The sequence below is a fragment of the Acinonyx jubatus genome, chromosome B4 (assembly GCF_027475565.1).
Source record: "Acinonyx jubatus isolate Ajub_Pintada_27869175 chromosome B4, VMU_Ajub_asm_v1.0, whole genome shotgun sequence".
NCBI lineage: Eukaryota > Metazoa > Chordata > Mammalia > Carnivora > Felidae > Acinonyx > Acinonyx jubatus.
In genome coordinates this window covers 110,574,357-110,591,800 of record NC_069387.1, presented here as the reverse complement: position 1 = coordinate 110,591,800, position 17,444 = coordinate 110,574,357, and the positions used below count along the sequence as shown (strand labels likewise).

Below are 17,444 nucleotides of genomic sequence, written 5' to 3'. Positions count from 1 at the left end.
CCCCTGTAGTGTTGCAGGTAATATGTTAGCAGAGCTTTCAAAAAGTCAGTCTGAAATATAATTGCCTACTTTAATAAATAGCAATTTTGTAATAATTTTCCCCTTTGCTTCTGAATGCTCATCTTGATGGCTTTGCCTGCTTTTTAATTGTGTGCATGTCTATTAAGGTGAGGGAAGAACATTTTTCTTTTGAAAATAAAGAAACTCAGTTCTTTCCAAGCTATTCAGCAGTTTAAAAATCCATTTAAATATTCGCTAAGCAAAATAAGAAGAATCAACCGCTCACAATGCTTCATTAAGGTACTACAGAATCAAGCTGACAGAACCACAGTTGGTTTATAGCCATTTTTGCACTAAGGTTTTAACACAAGTTTTAGATTATAAGGAGCAGCCGAGTTGTCAGCATAGGGAAGTATTTATTCATTAACATTTCTCACAGAAAATTTGGGTTATTTATTTATAAGACACAGAATATGAACTACTTGGTTTACTGCTAAACTTATCATAAAGCCCTAAGGTATAATAATTCCACAGACTTGAAAGAGTTGAAGTTATAAGTTCATCTTCTTAAATTACTATACTTATGAAGTGTGGTGGATGGTTAAAGTTCACTATGATTATACTTAAAATTCAATTTTGCCAGTCCTAGGTGAGACAACTTAAAAAAGTAGTAATTTACTCATTTGTAAATTATTTTTTTAAAGATAAAGTAAGGTCCTTGGTAGTTGATAATAATAACTTTTTGTTATACTCTAGAAATAGAAACATAAATGTTCCATCAAATAATGCATTTTATACTCACTAAAGACAAGGATATATGTTTTATTTGAGTCAACTTTTACAAGCAATCAAAGACAAAATTTTCCTAAAAATGAAAGCATAATTATGATTGCTGTATATTACGTTCAAGTTTTCTGAGAAAAGGAAAAATGAAATGTCAAGTATAAGACTTGATATATGCTATTTTAATATTAAAAGAGAAATACAAAGACAAATGTCAAAAATACTCTAGATTTTCAGATTGGGTTTATAAAAGGATCAAACCTATTTGTAAAATTCCTTATTAATATCCGTCTTGTTCAATAATATGTCTGAGGGGACAGGACAATCTGATGTTGAATAATTAAATCATTCTAGGACTATTTGTATTAAGAATTTTACTGATTTTGTCCACTGAATGTTCACGGAATGCTTGTGTTCCTTGTGCTGAAGAGAGGTTATGGAGACCGAGTTCCAAAGGGTTTGAATTAGAAGTAATCCAGGGGCTACCATTGGGACAAAAAGTTATCTGGGACATTAGGAGAAGAGTCATTATCATGAATAAATTATCTCCGATCTGTGTATCAAGTTCAATCAATTCCTGTGATGAAACAGATGGTTTTCCCAACTTGCCGCACTGTCCTCCCTTTTGTTATTTCATTTCAGCTCCAAGAATGCATTTGAATCTAGTAGCAAAGACATTTACACAAAATTGTTTCCAGTACCTTAGTTGCTGAAAGCCTGATCAGAACCATTTGCTAAGGAAGAAAAGAATCTTCAAGGAACCAGTAATTTTGGTTTTGCTCCAACTCTCCAACATCTCTGGACTGTGTAAAACATTGAAAAAAAGCAAGCAAAAAAAAAAAAAAAGAGAGAGAGAGAGAGAAAAGAAAAAAGAAAAAAAAGACAACTGTAGATCGCAGTTCTACAACACACTTCAGATTCCACTTCAACTTTGATCTCAAAAATCTGAAGGGGAAATTTTCTTCTGTTCCATACTTTTTCCTGAACGTAAATATTATCATACCAAGATTAAAAACAGAGAATATTAGGCTCTTGTCCTAAAACTATTGTTTGTATATACGGAGCTAAGTATAATTTTAAAATTCATAATGTAAAAATGAATAAATAAATAAATAAATAAATAAAATGTATAATATAGTCCCCGCTAGGGTCAACTAATTAAAAAAGTCAATTTATAAAACATTTTGAGTGAGCATCAGGGTGCCTGGGTGGCTTAGTGTGTTAAGTGTCCAACTCTTGATTTCAGCTGAGGTCATGATCTCACGGTTCATGAGTTTGAACCCCGTATTGGGCTCTGTGCTGGCAAAGAGCCTGCTTGGGATTCTCTGTCTCCCTCTCTCTCTGCCCCTCACCCACTCTCATTCACTGTCTCAAAATAAATAAATAAACTTAAAAAAATACATATTGAGCATCTATTCTTTATAAGATGCTGTGATTCAGTTCATGAAGTATGATAACTTTAAAAGAGAAACATTTTTTCCCCCTCAGGAAGTATGAATCTATTTCAAGGAGAAGACGAGATATAAACTGGTGCAGAATTAACAAGAATGTAATAGGTAAAACACACAGAGCACAACGTAGGACGTGATTGGATTGATAATTACTCTGTAACAAGCAGCCCCCAGACTCCTGAGTATTTCAATCAGATCTGAGTGTTTAACCCTATTTTGCAATCAAAGCAAGTGCCTCAGTTACATTTCCATTTGTAGTAGTCTAAACAAGGAATCCTTGCCTCTTACCCCACGCTGCAATGTCCCTCTCCAGATTTCAACTCAATCTCTCAAGAGAGAAGAAAAAGCTCCTCTCTTTATACCCATACCATTCTGTCCTTTTGAGCTCTAAATCTGCAATCAGTGAGCTTCATTAAATGCTTAGTCTCTTTCCTGATTGTTCCCTTCACATGTGTGTTTTTATTGAAACTGAACTGTCTCCCGAGGAAACTGCTTCTCTTTAAATGGAACCAAAGCTGTTTTTCTTTTCTTGCTCTTACCATGTTCCTCTGGGCCAGTACGGGAAGTGGACATCCTCCTCGCTCTACATTGGGTTTCCAAACATAACAACCTCTTCCTTCTCCAAACACCTTGCTCATCTGAAGCACATACTGTCAGGTTGTATCACCCACTCCGTCCCCTCCTTGCTTTGTCTATCAGTCTCTTGTCAAGCTCTCCATTCAGAGTTTTAGCTGTAATCCATTCACCTACCACTTCATTATCATTTGTCAGTTCCCACCTGTCTTCATTTCTTGCACTGTCTAGCAAAGACTTGATAATCCATGAGAATATGATAGTGGCAAGAGTTAATGTTTATGGAGAACTTCCTGAGTGTCAGGCACACTGTTCGAAGTGTTTTATGTACTTGACATTTAACTCACCACAACCTTATAAGATAAGGTCTGTTATTATTCCATGTCCCATAGAAGGGAACCCAAGGTTATTAATGAATTAGTGCACATATGTGTGTATGTCCATACGTCTGAACGTATTTTTGCAAATGATCCTCGCTTCCCTTACCTGCCTCCTTCTCACCATCGTTCTACACGTGCAGAACCTTGACATGGGAGTAATCCAGCCACGTGTATCCTTAATGCACCCACACAGGTGAACACTGTGGGAATGAATAACACAACTATGTAGACTGATTTTACTGTCCGTTCATTTTCTCAAGTGGGCTATCAAGACTGATGACAAGCCTATTCTGTTTTTCTTCAGCGCTCGCTTCGCACTCTGCAAGATAACTATTTCATCTCCCACACCTCCCTCCCCACACTTCTCTCTCACCTAATTCCTTCACTTCAAACATCATTTAGAAGTACGATGCCATTCAGAAACTCCCTTCTTTCCATTCACATAAATCTGTGAAGATCCCTGTCCTTGAGGCCTCTCCTGACAATGATGGACCCTTTATTCTTTGAATCACAAGCTGGACTCTGCACTTCTCAGTTCATCCCAGCCCCTGGCAGCTTATCAGAGATTTTACTGCCTTCTCCTTCTGGAATCATGGACATTTCATTGAAATGCCATAAACTGTATGCCACACCGTTATTTCATGTACACTTATTTTATTTTCTCTAATTGTGGCAAAATATACATAAGTTTTACCATTTTAACCATTATTAAATGTACAGTTCAATGGCATTCAGTACATTCATACTGTTTTGCAACCATCACCAGCATTCACATGTAGAATGCCTTCATCTTTCCGGCTGGCTCAGTCGGTTAAGCTCCAGCTCTTGATTTCGGCTCAGGTCATGATCTCACACTTCATGAAATCAAGCCCCAGGTTGAGCTCTGTGCTGACAGCACAGAGGCTGCTTGGGATTTTCTCTCTTCCTCTCTCTCTGCCCTTCCCTCCTCCCCCTTCTCAAAAATAAATAAACTTAAAAAAAAAACTACTTTCATCTTTCCAAATGGAAACAATACTTCCTCATTCTTCCCTCCTCACTGGTCTTGGACACCACCATTCTACCTTGTCTTTGTGGATCTGATTATCTAAATACCTCATTTAAGTGAAATCATGCAATGTTTGTCCCTTTGTGACTGGATTGTTTCATTTGGCATAACGTCTTCTAGGTTCACCCACGCCATAGCACGTGGCAGAATGTCCTTTCTCTTTAAAGACTGAATAATATTTCACTGCAAGTATGGCCCACATTTTGTTTCTCATTCATTTTTCATGGACACCTGGGTTGATTCCACCTTTAATTACGATAAATACTGCTGCGATGAACATGGGTGTACAAATACCTATGCAAGTCTCTGTTTTAAAATCTTTTGGGGACAGACCCAGAAATTGAATTGCTGGATCATATAGTAATTCTGTGTTTAATTTTTTTTTTTAATTTTTTTTCAACGTTTATTTATTTTTGGGACAGAGAGAGACAGAGCATGAACGGGGGAGGGGCAGTGAGAGAGGGAGACACAGAGTCGGAAACAGGCTCCAGGCTCTGAGCCATCAGCCCAGAGACTGACGCGGGGCTCGAACTCCCGGACCGCGAGATCGTGACCTGGCTGAAGTCGGACGCTTACCCGACTGTGCCACCCAGGCGCCCCTCTGTGTTTAATTTTTGGAGGAACCTCCATACCACTTTCCATAGCAGCTCCACCATCTTACATACCTACCAATGCACAGCATTCTAATTTCCCCACATCCTTGCCAACCCTTGCTATTTTCTTCTTTTTTAAGTAATTGCCTGTGTGTACAGCTTTCAATGTGTATTTATTTATTTTGAGAGAGAAAGAGAGAGAGAGCGAGTGCAAGCAGGGGGAGGGGCAGGGAGAGGACAGAGAGGGAATCCCAAGCAGACTCCACACTGTCAGCACGGGGCCCGACTAGGGGCTCAATCTCACAAACCCGTGACATCATGACTTGAGCTGAAATTAAGAGTCGGATGCTTCGCTGGCTGAGCCACCCAGGTGCCCCGTATGTACATTTTTTAAAAGAAGAAATATATATACTCTATGACAGGAAATCTATTTAGAAACTCCCCAAATGCTGAGACGTCAAAGGACTCCATCTTCAAAGTATGAGTAGGTGAGGACAAAAGGCCACTAGGTAGAGAAGCACAGAAATGGAATGACGCAATCTCCACTGTGACACAGAATGGAAAGAAGGGGACAAGCAAGAAAAGAAAACACTAGCTTCAGAAATGAACACAAGTGAGTCCTCAAGGGGTTAACCAGCCTGAATTCAAGCTGCCAGTGAGAATTCAAAGACCAAAGTGGAAAATTTAACCTAAAGAAGATCTTGGTGAAAATTGCCTCAAGATGATTTGTAGATGCTAACACAAATCCTTTCAGCTTTAATCAATGGATTATAAGGCATCCCAATCTCAAAATTATTAAAATGTGAAAAACCTGTATTTTAGAATTAAAGATGTGTGGGACTTATATTTAGATTATAGTGGAATTTATATTTATATGAAAATCATTCCCAATTAACACAAAAACATATTGAATGCCCTTCACCTTAAAAAAATAATACACCTGAATCTCTATTTCCCTCAGTTACCAATTTTTTTCATCATTTCTGTTGATACATTTTCTCAGAAGTAAAATTGACAAGTCTGTATTCACTTTTTCCATTACCATTCATTCTGTTCTTTCATCTTGTTTTCTTTCTTGTTTTTCAATGTGTATTTACTTTTGAGGGGAGGGAGGGACAGAGAGAGGGGGAGAGAGAATCCCAAGCAGGCTCTGCACTGTCAGCGTGGGGTGCGGGCTCACAAACCGTGAAATCATGACCTGAGCCAAAATTAGACGCTCAACCAGCCGAGCTACCCATGTGCCCCTATCTTTTTCTTTTTAATTTGTTAACTTAAGAATTTGTTGTGGACAACTATCCGTATCAATACCTTTAAGTCTACCAATGTTTTTACTGGCTGCCCAATATTTTACAACATAGATGAGCACTCCTATTAGCGACAGAAATTTAAGTCATTTTGAATTTTCATGATTTCAATGCTGCCAAGGATAAATTCCTAGAAGTAGAATTGCTGGATCTAAAGAGTATATGCATTTTACATTTGACAGACATCAGTAAATGGCCTACCAAAAAAAAAAGAAACTTCCATGATTACTCTCTGAACAAAAGTTCAATAGACTAAGACTACTCATCTCCCACATCACTAACATGGCTCTTGCTAAGATCCCAATTCTGCAACTTGCCAAACCCACAATACTATTTTATTCTCCTTTTACTGAATACCTCTGCCAGCCTTACTACAACTGATTGCTTCTTTCCTGCTGAAATAGGTGGGGGCTAGATTTCTAACAAAGTATATGGAAAAAACCCAGAAGAAGTGTTCCCAGAATTCCCTTTAAGCTCTCCAGGACTTGGTTTCATGGCCACTTTAGCTGCAAGAAAGTCTGGGAAATTAGATAACAAGATGTCTGTGTTGGTTAAGATGAATAATAATTCATATCTTTCTATATCTTCACTTAAATGAGTGTTAAACACTCAATTAAAGATAATTGAAATAATTTTACCAAGCAGTGGCTCTCGATGAGGGGTCACTGTTATAATATAAACAAAGGAGGGGTGCCTGGGTGGCTCAGTCGGTGAAGCTCAGGTCATGATCTCACGGTCCGTGAGTTCGAGGCCCATGTCGGGCTCTGTGCTGACAGCTCGGAGCCTGGAGCCTGCTTCGGATTCTGTGTCTCCCTCTCTGGCCCTCCCCCATTCATGCTCTGTCTCTCTCTGTCTCAAAAATAAACATTAAAAAAAATTTTTTTATAATATGAACAAAGGAAAATTATATTAAATTGCCACATGACATAATAGTGTGCATGGGTTTCTAAAGGTTGTGCTGATTTGATGTTCAGAGGCCTGGATTTGATCTTAGTTCTAGTAGTAGTTATGTATTCTCGAGTATGCCAGTAAGCTTCTGATTTTTTCATGTGTTCAACAAAGCAGACCATACCCACCGTGAACATTTTTCAGGGATGCTGAAAGAATCAAAATGGATACGGAAGTCACTTCCAAACATGGAAGTATTATATGAATTGGTTTTTCTTACAGATGTATCAACTTCTAGGCACCTGTGTGGCTCAGTCAGTTGAGTGCTCACTCTCGATCTGGCAGTCGTGGGATTGAGCCCCATTTCTCACTCTGTGCTGGTAAGACAGAGCTTGCTTAGGATTTTCTCTCTCTCTCTCTCTCTCTCTCTCTCTGCCCCTCCCCTGCTCCCTCTTTCTCTCAAAATAAATGAATAAACTTAAAAAAATCCTACATATGTTAACTTCTATTTTGTTCATGGAGAACACAAGTATTGCAAATAAGCAAAGAAACAGTGTCTTTCTAGTGTTCTCATTTCCTCAAATCCGGATTTCCTCTGAAATAAAGAAGCTACATTTTACTTATTTATTTATTTTAATGTTTTATTTATTTTTGAGACAGAGACAGAGCATGAGCAGGGGAGGGGCAGAGAGAGAGCGAGACACAGAATCTGAAGCGGGCTCTGGGCTCTGAGCTGTCAGCACAGAGTGCGGTGTGGGGCTCGAACTCATGAACCGCAAGATCATGACCTGAGCCGAAGTCTGCCGCTCAACTGACTGAGCCACCTAAGCGCCCCACAAAGCTACATTTTAATCTGTTTTCTAAACCTGTCATTCTTAGCCCCTATATGTGCCTTTGCCTTTTCCTCTACATGGTTTAAGTAAGAAACAAGAAAAAAAAATACAGATGGGGTCTTCAACCTCCTATTTATTTATATTTTATTGGGGCAGAAAAGCTCCCTGAGTCCTAAAAAAAAGGACTGATTTGGGGTTACAGAGTAAGAAGAAAGCTCCAAGATTATTCCTGGCACCAGCAACAAGCCAGAAAAGGAGAAACGCAGAACTGATAAGAGAGGGCAGCCTGCCTCCTGTATCCTTCACGATGAATAAATGGCGATTGTAGGCAGCCAGGACTTACTGCGAGCTGCCTTAGGAGGCTTACATAAGCAGAAGTCCAGACCTTCCATGCAACCACAATCCCAATTTGTTTTAGACTTTTGCGCTAACCGCTCTTTGCATCAGCAGACATCTACTATGTTTTTGTGTGTGCTGAACAGTTTTCTATTATAAAAGAGTTGCTAGAATACTTTAAAAGGTCACTTTCAGAGGCGCCTGGATGGCCCATTCAGTTAAGCCTCCAACTTTGGCTCAGGTCATGATCTCCTGGGCTCCTGAGTTCAAGCCCTGGTTTGGGCTCTGTGCTGACAACTCAGAGGCCGGAGCCTGCTTCAGATTCTTTGTCTCTGTCTCTCTCTGCTCCTCCTCCACTCCTCCTCTGTCTGTCTCTTTCTCGCTCTCTCTCTGTCTCAAAATAAATAAATATTTTTAAATCCCACAAAATAAGAAAAGAAAAAGAAAAAAGAAAAGGTCACTTTCATGGAGAGGGTCGAGAGGGGGAAATGAAAGGGGTCTCCGTCATCGGTGAAAACCTCAACAAGTATGCAGAGAAAGTAGGGTGAGTACAGACAGCTTATTTGCTGGGTTCAGAACCTGTCAACAGGAACTAAGAGGAAGGTCAAACAGGAGACTTTGAAACAAATCCTTTCGGCTGCAGGATGTTGAAAACTGCTGATAAAAAGCAAAGGGGTTCCAGTGATGATGGTGTCTGTTGAACGATCACTAGTGAGACTAGACCCTGGGGCTGAAGAAAATGGGTGAAGAAATCAACTTTCATCTAAACAAAGAATCAGCCCTACCTACTTAGTGACTCCGTTTCACACAAATTCACAAGGTAGACAAAAATGAGCTTCGGTGGACCAGTCTTTTCACCCTTCTAGACAGGCCATGAGAAGCTGTTGATATGTTAGTGCTGGAAGATCATTATTTACAATTTGGAGAAAGATGGCTACCATATAGGTAAATATCTTCCCCACTGATGATACTGTAAGCTATATACCTCTTGACAGCTTTACCCAAGCCCACAGATACTACTTGGGACCGTGGCCACTCAGATCCATGTATTTCATACCTATAGCTGATATTTTATGTCACTCATTGAGTTGATTCCCACCCTTCCCATCCCATCTGCCCTACCCATAAGAATATGGGCTCCATGATTCAATCACCCCTGCGAACACTGTATATTGCAGAATCCACTTGCCGTCATCACAGTTAGCATCTGCTAAACATGTTGCTAAGATCCAAGCATGACTAATAACGAACTTGATAAGTCCGCCAAGGCAGGGTTAAGGCCTATCTTGTTAAGCACATTGTTCCTTCCTTCAACAATTTAGGTGCTCAACGAATGATGGAGTAAATGCACCAGACTGACAGCAAACATGAAGCATTTCAGCTGACATATTGGTAGAAGTGATGAACTCGATATAATTTGTGTAATACACACATCAGGAACAGTCTTGCTTAACTGGGATTATATGTTCTAATCAGAGAACACAACTGACAAGGAAAACATTGTTTCAGGGGAGAAATGTGCCCTTAACAATCGGTCTGCAAATGAGCTTTTAGAGCACAAACCAACTGTTGGGGCCTGAGTGTTTTTAAATTTATTTATTGAGTCATTTTTTTTTCTCCACCTCAAAATTTTTGCCTCACAGGAGGTGTCTTAACATGTTGCTTTGAGCTTTTCCTTTCCTCTTGTTCCTTTTTGCCTTTAAAACTGAATCCTCTGAAAGTCTTGGCCACGTGTCAATGCTGTATTCACAAGGATTAAGGATCAGCAGGGCTGCTGTGCAGCAATTCAGAAATTGAGTACATCCTGCGGATTGGCGGCACATTGCCTGCTATTGTGTGCGGGGCACCGGTGTTCCAGTAAAGGCATGTTAAATTTAGCAGCTGTCTTGCTTGGATTTGTCACTTGGGGATGGGGTGGAGGCGGTTGGCTGTAATCTAGATTCATTTGTGAGTTTTACTTGAAAGTTAACTTTAAAGGATTTACCTAACAGGAACAGATTTCACATATTCTAATTTTCTATAAATTGTAACAACTTTGTAATGAAAACATGTAGACACACACGCAAACACATGGACCACATGCATGTAACCACACAACTTGTATTCTTTATAGTTAACGCCTCCCTTGTTGAGAATTTTCTATTTCATTCTACATAAATGCTCAGGCCACTCAAAGGTAACCTGTGGAGGCCATTAGTCTAGTTATTTTTGTTCCTAGTCTGGGTATATTTATAACACAGATATGTATCATTTTGGAAGGAAGTGGGAGAAGGTAACAAAGGAGTTAACAGTGAATCATGTGTTGTGATGACATGCAGAGGGGTTTTGTTTTGCTTTTTCCTAATAGGCATTCATTGTCTGGATGGGTAAGGACAGCTAAACTCATTTATTTTATATTCTCTCCTCATCCCATTCCCATCCATAGTCTAATTAAGCTAACTATGATAGAATCAAGGAAACTTGAAGATGGAAGGAGCCTTAGAAATCATCTAGATCAAGCACTATTTTACAACAAAGAAAACTTGAGGTACAAAGAAAGGAGGAACAATTTAGAATAAGACAATGGTGGCATAAATGAGAGCAGGACACTTGACTTCTGGTCTAGTGTTTATTTTATTGCTTTATAATTAATTTCTCATTATGCTCATAGGTATAATAAAAAGCCTTTGTCTATATCTAGCTCTGAGACTTGAGCCTTTATATTCTTGAAACCTACAGATGCATAGGGGATATTTCCATTTTGGAATTATAAAATAAAATAATATAATATAATATAATATAATAGTCCCTTGCCAAGTTTCCAAAGACATGGAAAAAGATATCAATATATAACACAATCCTCTTAGCCAACCCCTTGGCTTTCAGTCCTATATACAGAGTGAGGAAAGACAAATGCCATGGTAAAGAGGAAGGACAAATCTATAATTGTAACAAACAACCCAAGTATTACACATACATTTTACTTTGTGCACAATATAGTTGAAAAGGTATTTATGAAGCATATCAATTTAGAAACTTTGCTTTAGTCTAATTCTCAGCTCTTTTAATAGGGGATGGTGGCAGTATACAGGAGAACTGAAATAAGAATGACCTTCACCTTCAGGTGTGCAGAGGAATGAATGGGCAAAGCTGGGGGTGATGGAAACAGTTAATGCCCTCCACACACTGACATGTCACAAATATAACTTACCTACTAATAAAAATCATTTAGAATCATAAGCTCCCCTTTTAAAATACATCTGGCCCTAAAGAACTATTTTCTTAGATTGAACACTTCTCTCTTTAGGGTAAAATTTTTAAATCACATAATCCACTTGAAATGAGACAAAATAATTAGTATTCCAATAAATGCAATAAGCATGTGCTAATTATGAAGTTCTGGGATCCAAAGAGGAACAAGGCAAATACCTTGTCCTTATGAGAGACATGATTTTCCTGTCCCATCTGTAGTATCTGTAGCACTATTTACTTTGGGTTTTTCTTTGAATCGATTTTAAATCAAGTCAAGTTTTTAAAAACTTAGTTTAATTCTAGCCAATAATGCCTTTCAAGTCATGGGTTTCGAGTGCATCTTTTATTTTTTCTATCATATATTAACATTAACTATTTACGTAAAATAGAAAGTTTATGGATGCCTCATCTGGACTTACTCATATACCACAAGTGTTACACAGATAGTGTTTCGGGAAATGTGCTCTTGGAAGTACAAATACTACATGTATGTTTCCTTTATTACATATACCCATTGAAAGAAACACAATAGGTATAGTAACATCATTTAGGGGCACAAAGAAAAACATGAATTATATACATCAAGTGTAAGATGTAAATTCAGACATTTCTAAAGGAAAAAAATGCATTTTAGAATCAGTGAGATGGGGTGATGGAAAAGTTCATGGGCCAGGTATTAGTAATATCCCCAAAGAAGGAATAAATTATTTCAAAAGTTAGCATTTCAATTTTAAGGAAAAGTAGAAAGAAGAAAAAAAAATAAGTTTGAAATGGAAAATATGTAAGGCAGGGAAATCCTAGATGATATCTTACCCTGGGGAATTTAAAAAGATGGGGTGCCTGGGTGACTCAGTTGGTTAAGAGCCAGACTCTTGATCTCAGCTCAGGTCTTCACCTCAGGGTTGTGAGTTCAAGCTCCATGTTGAGCCCTGCACTGGGTGTGAAGCCTACAAACAAACAAACAAAAAGGCAAGAGAGAAGACGGAGAGTACTGGGTATAGGTAAGAATGTTCCAGAATGTTGGGAAGTTGAAAGGAAGTTTTATACTGGACCTTGTAAGCTTGGATCCAAGAGCCAGTGATGAAATCATCCACTGTGTCACTACTGATATTAGCCCTTTAGAATTGCTTAAGTTTGTCCATAATTTACGCAACTGGGCATTTGCGGGGCTCCAGCTACATTTTTAGCAAAGGGAAAAAAAGAAATTCTTGCTTTCAAAATTGATTTTTGCTTTTAATTATGGCTGATTTCTTTCTTCCTCCCCCCCATCCGCCCCCCAAGGTTAAAGTATTTATGTCAATGGTATCAAAGGTAGGACAGTTAGGTCTAAATACGGTCTCAGATTAGAAAACGTCTGAGGAAAAATAGTCTAGGTATCACCCACTATCGTTAAGATTCTATAGCTGAGTCAAACCCTTGTCTAAATTACCATATCACACATAGAAAGTCTTTGTTGTTGTTTTTTGTTGTTTTGTTCTGTTTGTTTTTGAATTTTAAGATTTTCCACTTAAAAAGTAATTTGGATGGTGAAAAAAAGAAATATTCACAGTATTTCCCCTAGCTGAAAATACTGGTAATCTGTCTGTAAGCTAGCAAACATTGGAAAAATCAACCAGCTTTAAATGTATTTTTTGGTAGAAATCAAATACATCTAAATCAATCAGAAGTTGAAAGATTATAGCTATGGAGTCTTATCATAGTCTTAAAATTGAGTCAAGCCATCATTATTATAAGCTCCAAAGTCCAATAAATTTAGGTAAAGTTCTAATTAATTTTACAGAATGGCAATTTGGAATCATCCTTACTTCCATTTAGAAAAATATTAGCAATTGTTTTGAAAGGAAAATGCGATATGCTGAAATTCAATAATCATATGGGTTATGATACTGAAATATATACCATTCTGACGTTCAAGGACTGTATGGCCTGCTTTTCATTCATGTTACTCTAAGAAAGTGTTAATTACATGGTTTGTGAAGACATTTAAAAAGATGTGCTCATTTGACACTTGCCATAGGTGGCATCAGGAAAGTGTTGTTTGTTAATCTGGGCTACCTTTCCATGCTATGATGCATATTCTTCCAGCTGAGGTAAGACTTGACATGGTTGCAAAAAGTCATAAAAGAGATAGAATTGGAATCACAAAACATAAATATGAAATACCAAGTGAATTGTAATAATTTGAAACTTTCTCTTATAAAAAATAATTTAAAATAATCTTAACAAAGTCAATATAATGAACTATAGGAAGCAAATCATTTAAGAGAAGTTTAATAACTTCTAATCAATTTTTTTCTCTACCTCATAAAGATAAATCTAAGGCTGGAGTCCTTGGGTTATGAAAGAGATCATTAAAAGAACATTTGGATTTCAACTACCTCAGGATTAAACATAAAATATCAAGTAAATAGGGGCACCTGGGTGGCTCAGTTGTTAAGTGCTGGACTTTGGCTCAGGTCATGATCTCACAGTTCTTGAGTTCAAGCCCCGCATCGGGATAGCTGCTGTCAGTGTGGAGCCTGCTTTGAATCTGCTGTCTGCCTCTCTCTCTGGCAAAAATGTCCTTTCATTATTCTTTGGTCAACTTGGCCTGCATCTTTATCATGCAACAGAAGTAAGTCATCTTGGCCTCAGATTTAGGAAAATAACATTGATTTTGTACATTTCACAGTCACAAGAAGACTCCCCTTCTCCCTGATACGTCCCTGTTCACTAATGCATTTTTTTGGTTTGTTTGTAATCTGTTTTCCTCTTCCTCACTTGTGGCATGGAATAATGCATTATATTTCTAACATGTGTTTACAATATTGTGACTGATTTTCACTCATATGCAAAAGGCAATATAAATGGAGATAAATAGAGCTGGGAAGCAGTAAGATTTGAAAGCATATAGTCACAAGAATTTGTATGCAAGTCTGTTTCATTTATCCCCATCAATTTTCAGTGCAAATAAGAACGTGCAACCCAGTTAACTATACCATGAATATTCATGCTGAATTATCTGTATTTAGAATCTTGAGAACCATGAGCATATTTTCACATAATGTTGCATTACATATGTTTGTCTATATAATTTTGTTGCTCTTTGAATGCAAATAAAATAAATAAATGACTATATTACCAGACTGGCAAGATGGGAAGAATAATGGGGCTTTACAGAAGCTCTATAGTTGTCAAACCTGGATGATGATCAGAATCACGCTCAAAGCCATTAAAAATGAGAACTCCCACTTGTACCCAGTGGGGAATAACTACAGGACAGTGATTTTTCTGCCACTGCCATCTCTGCCCAACATGCATAAAAGAGCCCCCAGATCCTGAGAAAGTATACAAGGCTCTCTTTTTCCTATCAGCAAAACTGCTTTCAGGTCACCAGAATCTCATCATCCTTGTTGAATTTACCTTGACTGGTAAGTCACAGTGTCAGAATAGGATTGTCCCAACAGGTTGTACACACTAAGCAGGTGAAGAGCACGCATGCAGTCATGAAGAACTCCTGTCTGATAGACACATGGTGCTGATGTCTGAGCAACTCTATATATTTTATATTGGGAGAAAAGGCCTAACTTTGTTTAATATGCACTATACACATTTTCACTCCATCTAATAAGATCCTCTAATTAGCCTCATTAACATGTTAAATGTTTCAAGTTCCTGAGAAAAATAACAGTCCAGGGATATTTGACAGAAAAGAATATAGATTAAGTATGAGGATGCTTGGAAATCAGGGATATGGAAATCATAATATGATTCAACTGAATAGAAGGAAGCATTGTGATAAGTGAAAAGAATCAGAGGCAAAAGGTGTCATTCTTCATTTATGTAACAGCTAGAAAAAGTAAAATACTGTGACTAAAATCAGATCAGTAGTTTCCAGGGACTGTGGTAGAAGCAGAGGATTGACAACCAAGGACCATGAGAGGAGTTTTTGGGGGGTGAGGGAAATATTCTGTGTCTTGACTGTTGTTGTGGTTAGATGATTATACATATTTGTCAAAACTAACTGGAAGGCACACCAAAAGTGGTGAATATTGGTAAATTTTTAATGTATGTAAAATCTATCTCAGTAAACCTGACTTGAAAAACAAAACGAGTGACTCAGAGAGGAAAAAAAAAAGTGAATCATTATGGAACAAAGTTCATAACAGACACGATTTTAAATTTGTCTACTGTTACCCAATGCATTCAAAAAGGTGACCAGCAAGAATAGAAAGCTATCGTGGGAATTGGAGGTGATTCCAGTGTGCATTAGAGTTTAATAGCTAGTCTAGTTCTGAATAGAAATTTCCTCTGAAGACTGTGGTGAGAATATAGTGTTGTTAGATTGCATTCTAGAACAACTCATGGATACCTATGGAACACAATGGCCCCTATTCCTGAGGTTCACCCAGTCAGAGCTTCTGTGTCACTGACCTCCTGGCTATTCTATATTAAAATAAAATATAGGGGAGTAGTAACAAAAACAGAGAATCTTGACTAAACATTTTTGGTGTGTTACGTATCTGTCATTTAAATTAGAGTTGAGCATTTCTAAATCTAGATTTTTCTTACCTATAAAATTAAGGCACTAAAACCCACCTTGCAGAGTTGTCGAATAAATGGAATAATGCATGTTGAAGCATTTTGTTAGTGGTAACCTGAAAACTGCCCTTACGGAGTCATGGAATCATCCCACTATGTTCCACGTTAGTAATAGCCAGATCATTGTGCCAGTTTTTAATACTGTTAAGGTGATGAAGAGAATCTGGTGAATAATACAAATGAGTCAAGAGATGGAGAAGAGGCTCTATGAAGAAAGGGTAAAGTGGTGGGAGAGAGTTAACCTGAAAGAAAAAAAGTAACTGGAATCAGTTCCATCCCTGTTTTCATATGGAGAACGGAGGTCACTGTCAGTCATCACCAGAGTCCTAAACTACACAGCGTAGGCACACATTTACAAGTTATAGAAAACACATTAGAGTTCAAGCAAGTATCAAATCTTCTTGAAGCAAATGACAACGGTACACCAGAATAGCCTTGAAGAGGAAGCTTTGCTTTTTTGAAAGTTAGAGAAACCATCAGTAAAATGATTTAGAATCCACATACACTGTGACTGGGTATGCCAGATCACTTGGTGAGGCAGCGTCTCCCTGTCTGCATTGACAGTGAGCACAAATATTATGTTTATTTACTAACGGTAATTACGCAGGGCTGTCTGAGAGCTCAAGGTTGGCCCCATTTTCAAGGTTATGTCTCTGGTCTGGTCTGTGCACTATTTCAATCAGAATCATTCAACTATCTTGTTAAAAATTACAGATATCTGGAAACTGCCATGCCAGCAATTTTTAAGTTCTTTGAGAGTTGGATACAAAATCTAAATTTAATAAGTACCAAAGTGGTTCTGATGCACAGCAAAGACTGAAACTGCTATTTTGGACAAATAACCTAAAAATCTGAGTCCCTGCTCTACTTCTATAAAATTCTATGTGTTAAACTTGGGTCATATTTTCCAGATGTTCCCAGAGTTCCCCAGCTCCTACCTGATTTAGTTAGCCTCTATAATATTTCAATTGGTAATTAATATTTTCAACCATCTTTATAAGCAATTATTAACTTCTGCTGATTTGTCATTTGGAGTTTTAATTGCCCAGTTACAAGGGAGCAACTGTACAATCTCTTCCCCTCATCCCACCAGCTGACACACATCCTCTTTTCTACACATATCACAGCTGATTGGTCTTTCTAAAGGCAGTGGGGAGAAAGGCATTGGTAAAAATAAATATTTAAAAACTGCATGAAAAAATTAGTAAAATACCACCCAAAAAGTGAACCCTAATATAAAATTAGTGTATCAGTACACTAACAAGATAATGGGAAGAAGAGAAACCAGGTAGAGAGAAGAGATACAGGTATCCCCTGCTGTTTCTAAACTTTGCATTATGCCAATTTGCTTTTAGGAAAGACCTATGTTAGTGCCTGTTTCCACTAACTGAAAGAAATCTGGAGAGGATTTTAGCTTTTATTTTAAAAAAGTGAAAAATGAAAATA

General features: G+C 37.9%; 1 long non-coding RNA gene across 1 annotated transcript; it reads right to left on the bottom strand.

Annotated features, from left to right (window-relative positions):
• Positions 1 to 942: 942 nt before the first annotated feature.
• On the bottom strand, positions 943 to 17,188 carry LOC128316456 (uncharacterized). The gene is made up of 3 exons (XR_008300388.1): positions 13,835 to 17,188; positions 12,231 to 12,364; positions 943 to 1,586 (listed from the first exon to the last, which is right to left on the bottom strand). It is a non-coding gene; the product is annotated as an uncharacterized LOC128316456 (long non-coding RNA).
• Positions 17,189 to 17,444: the final 256 nt, after the last annotated feature.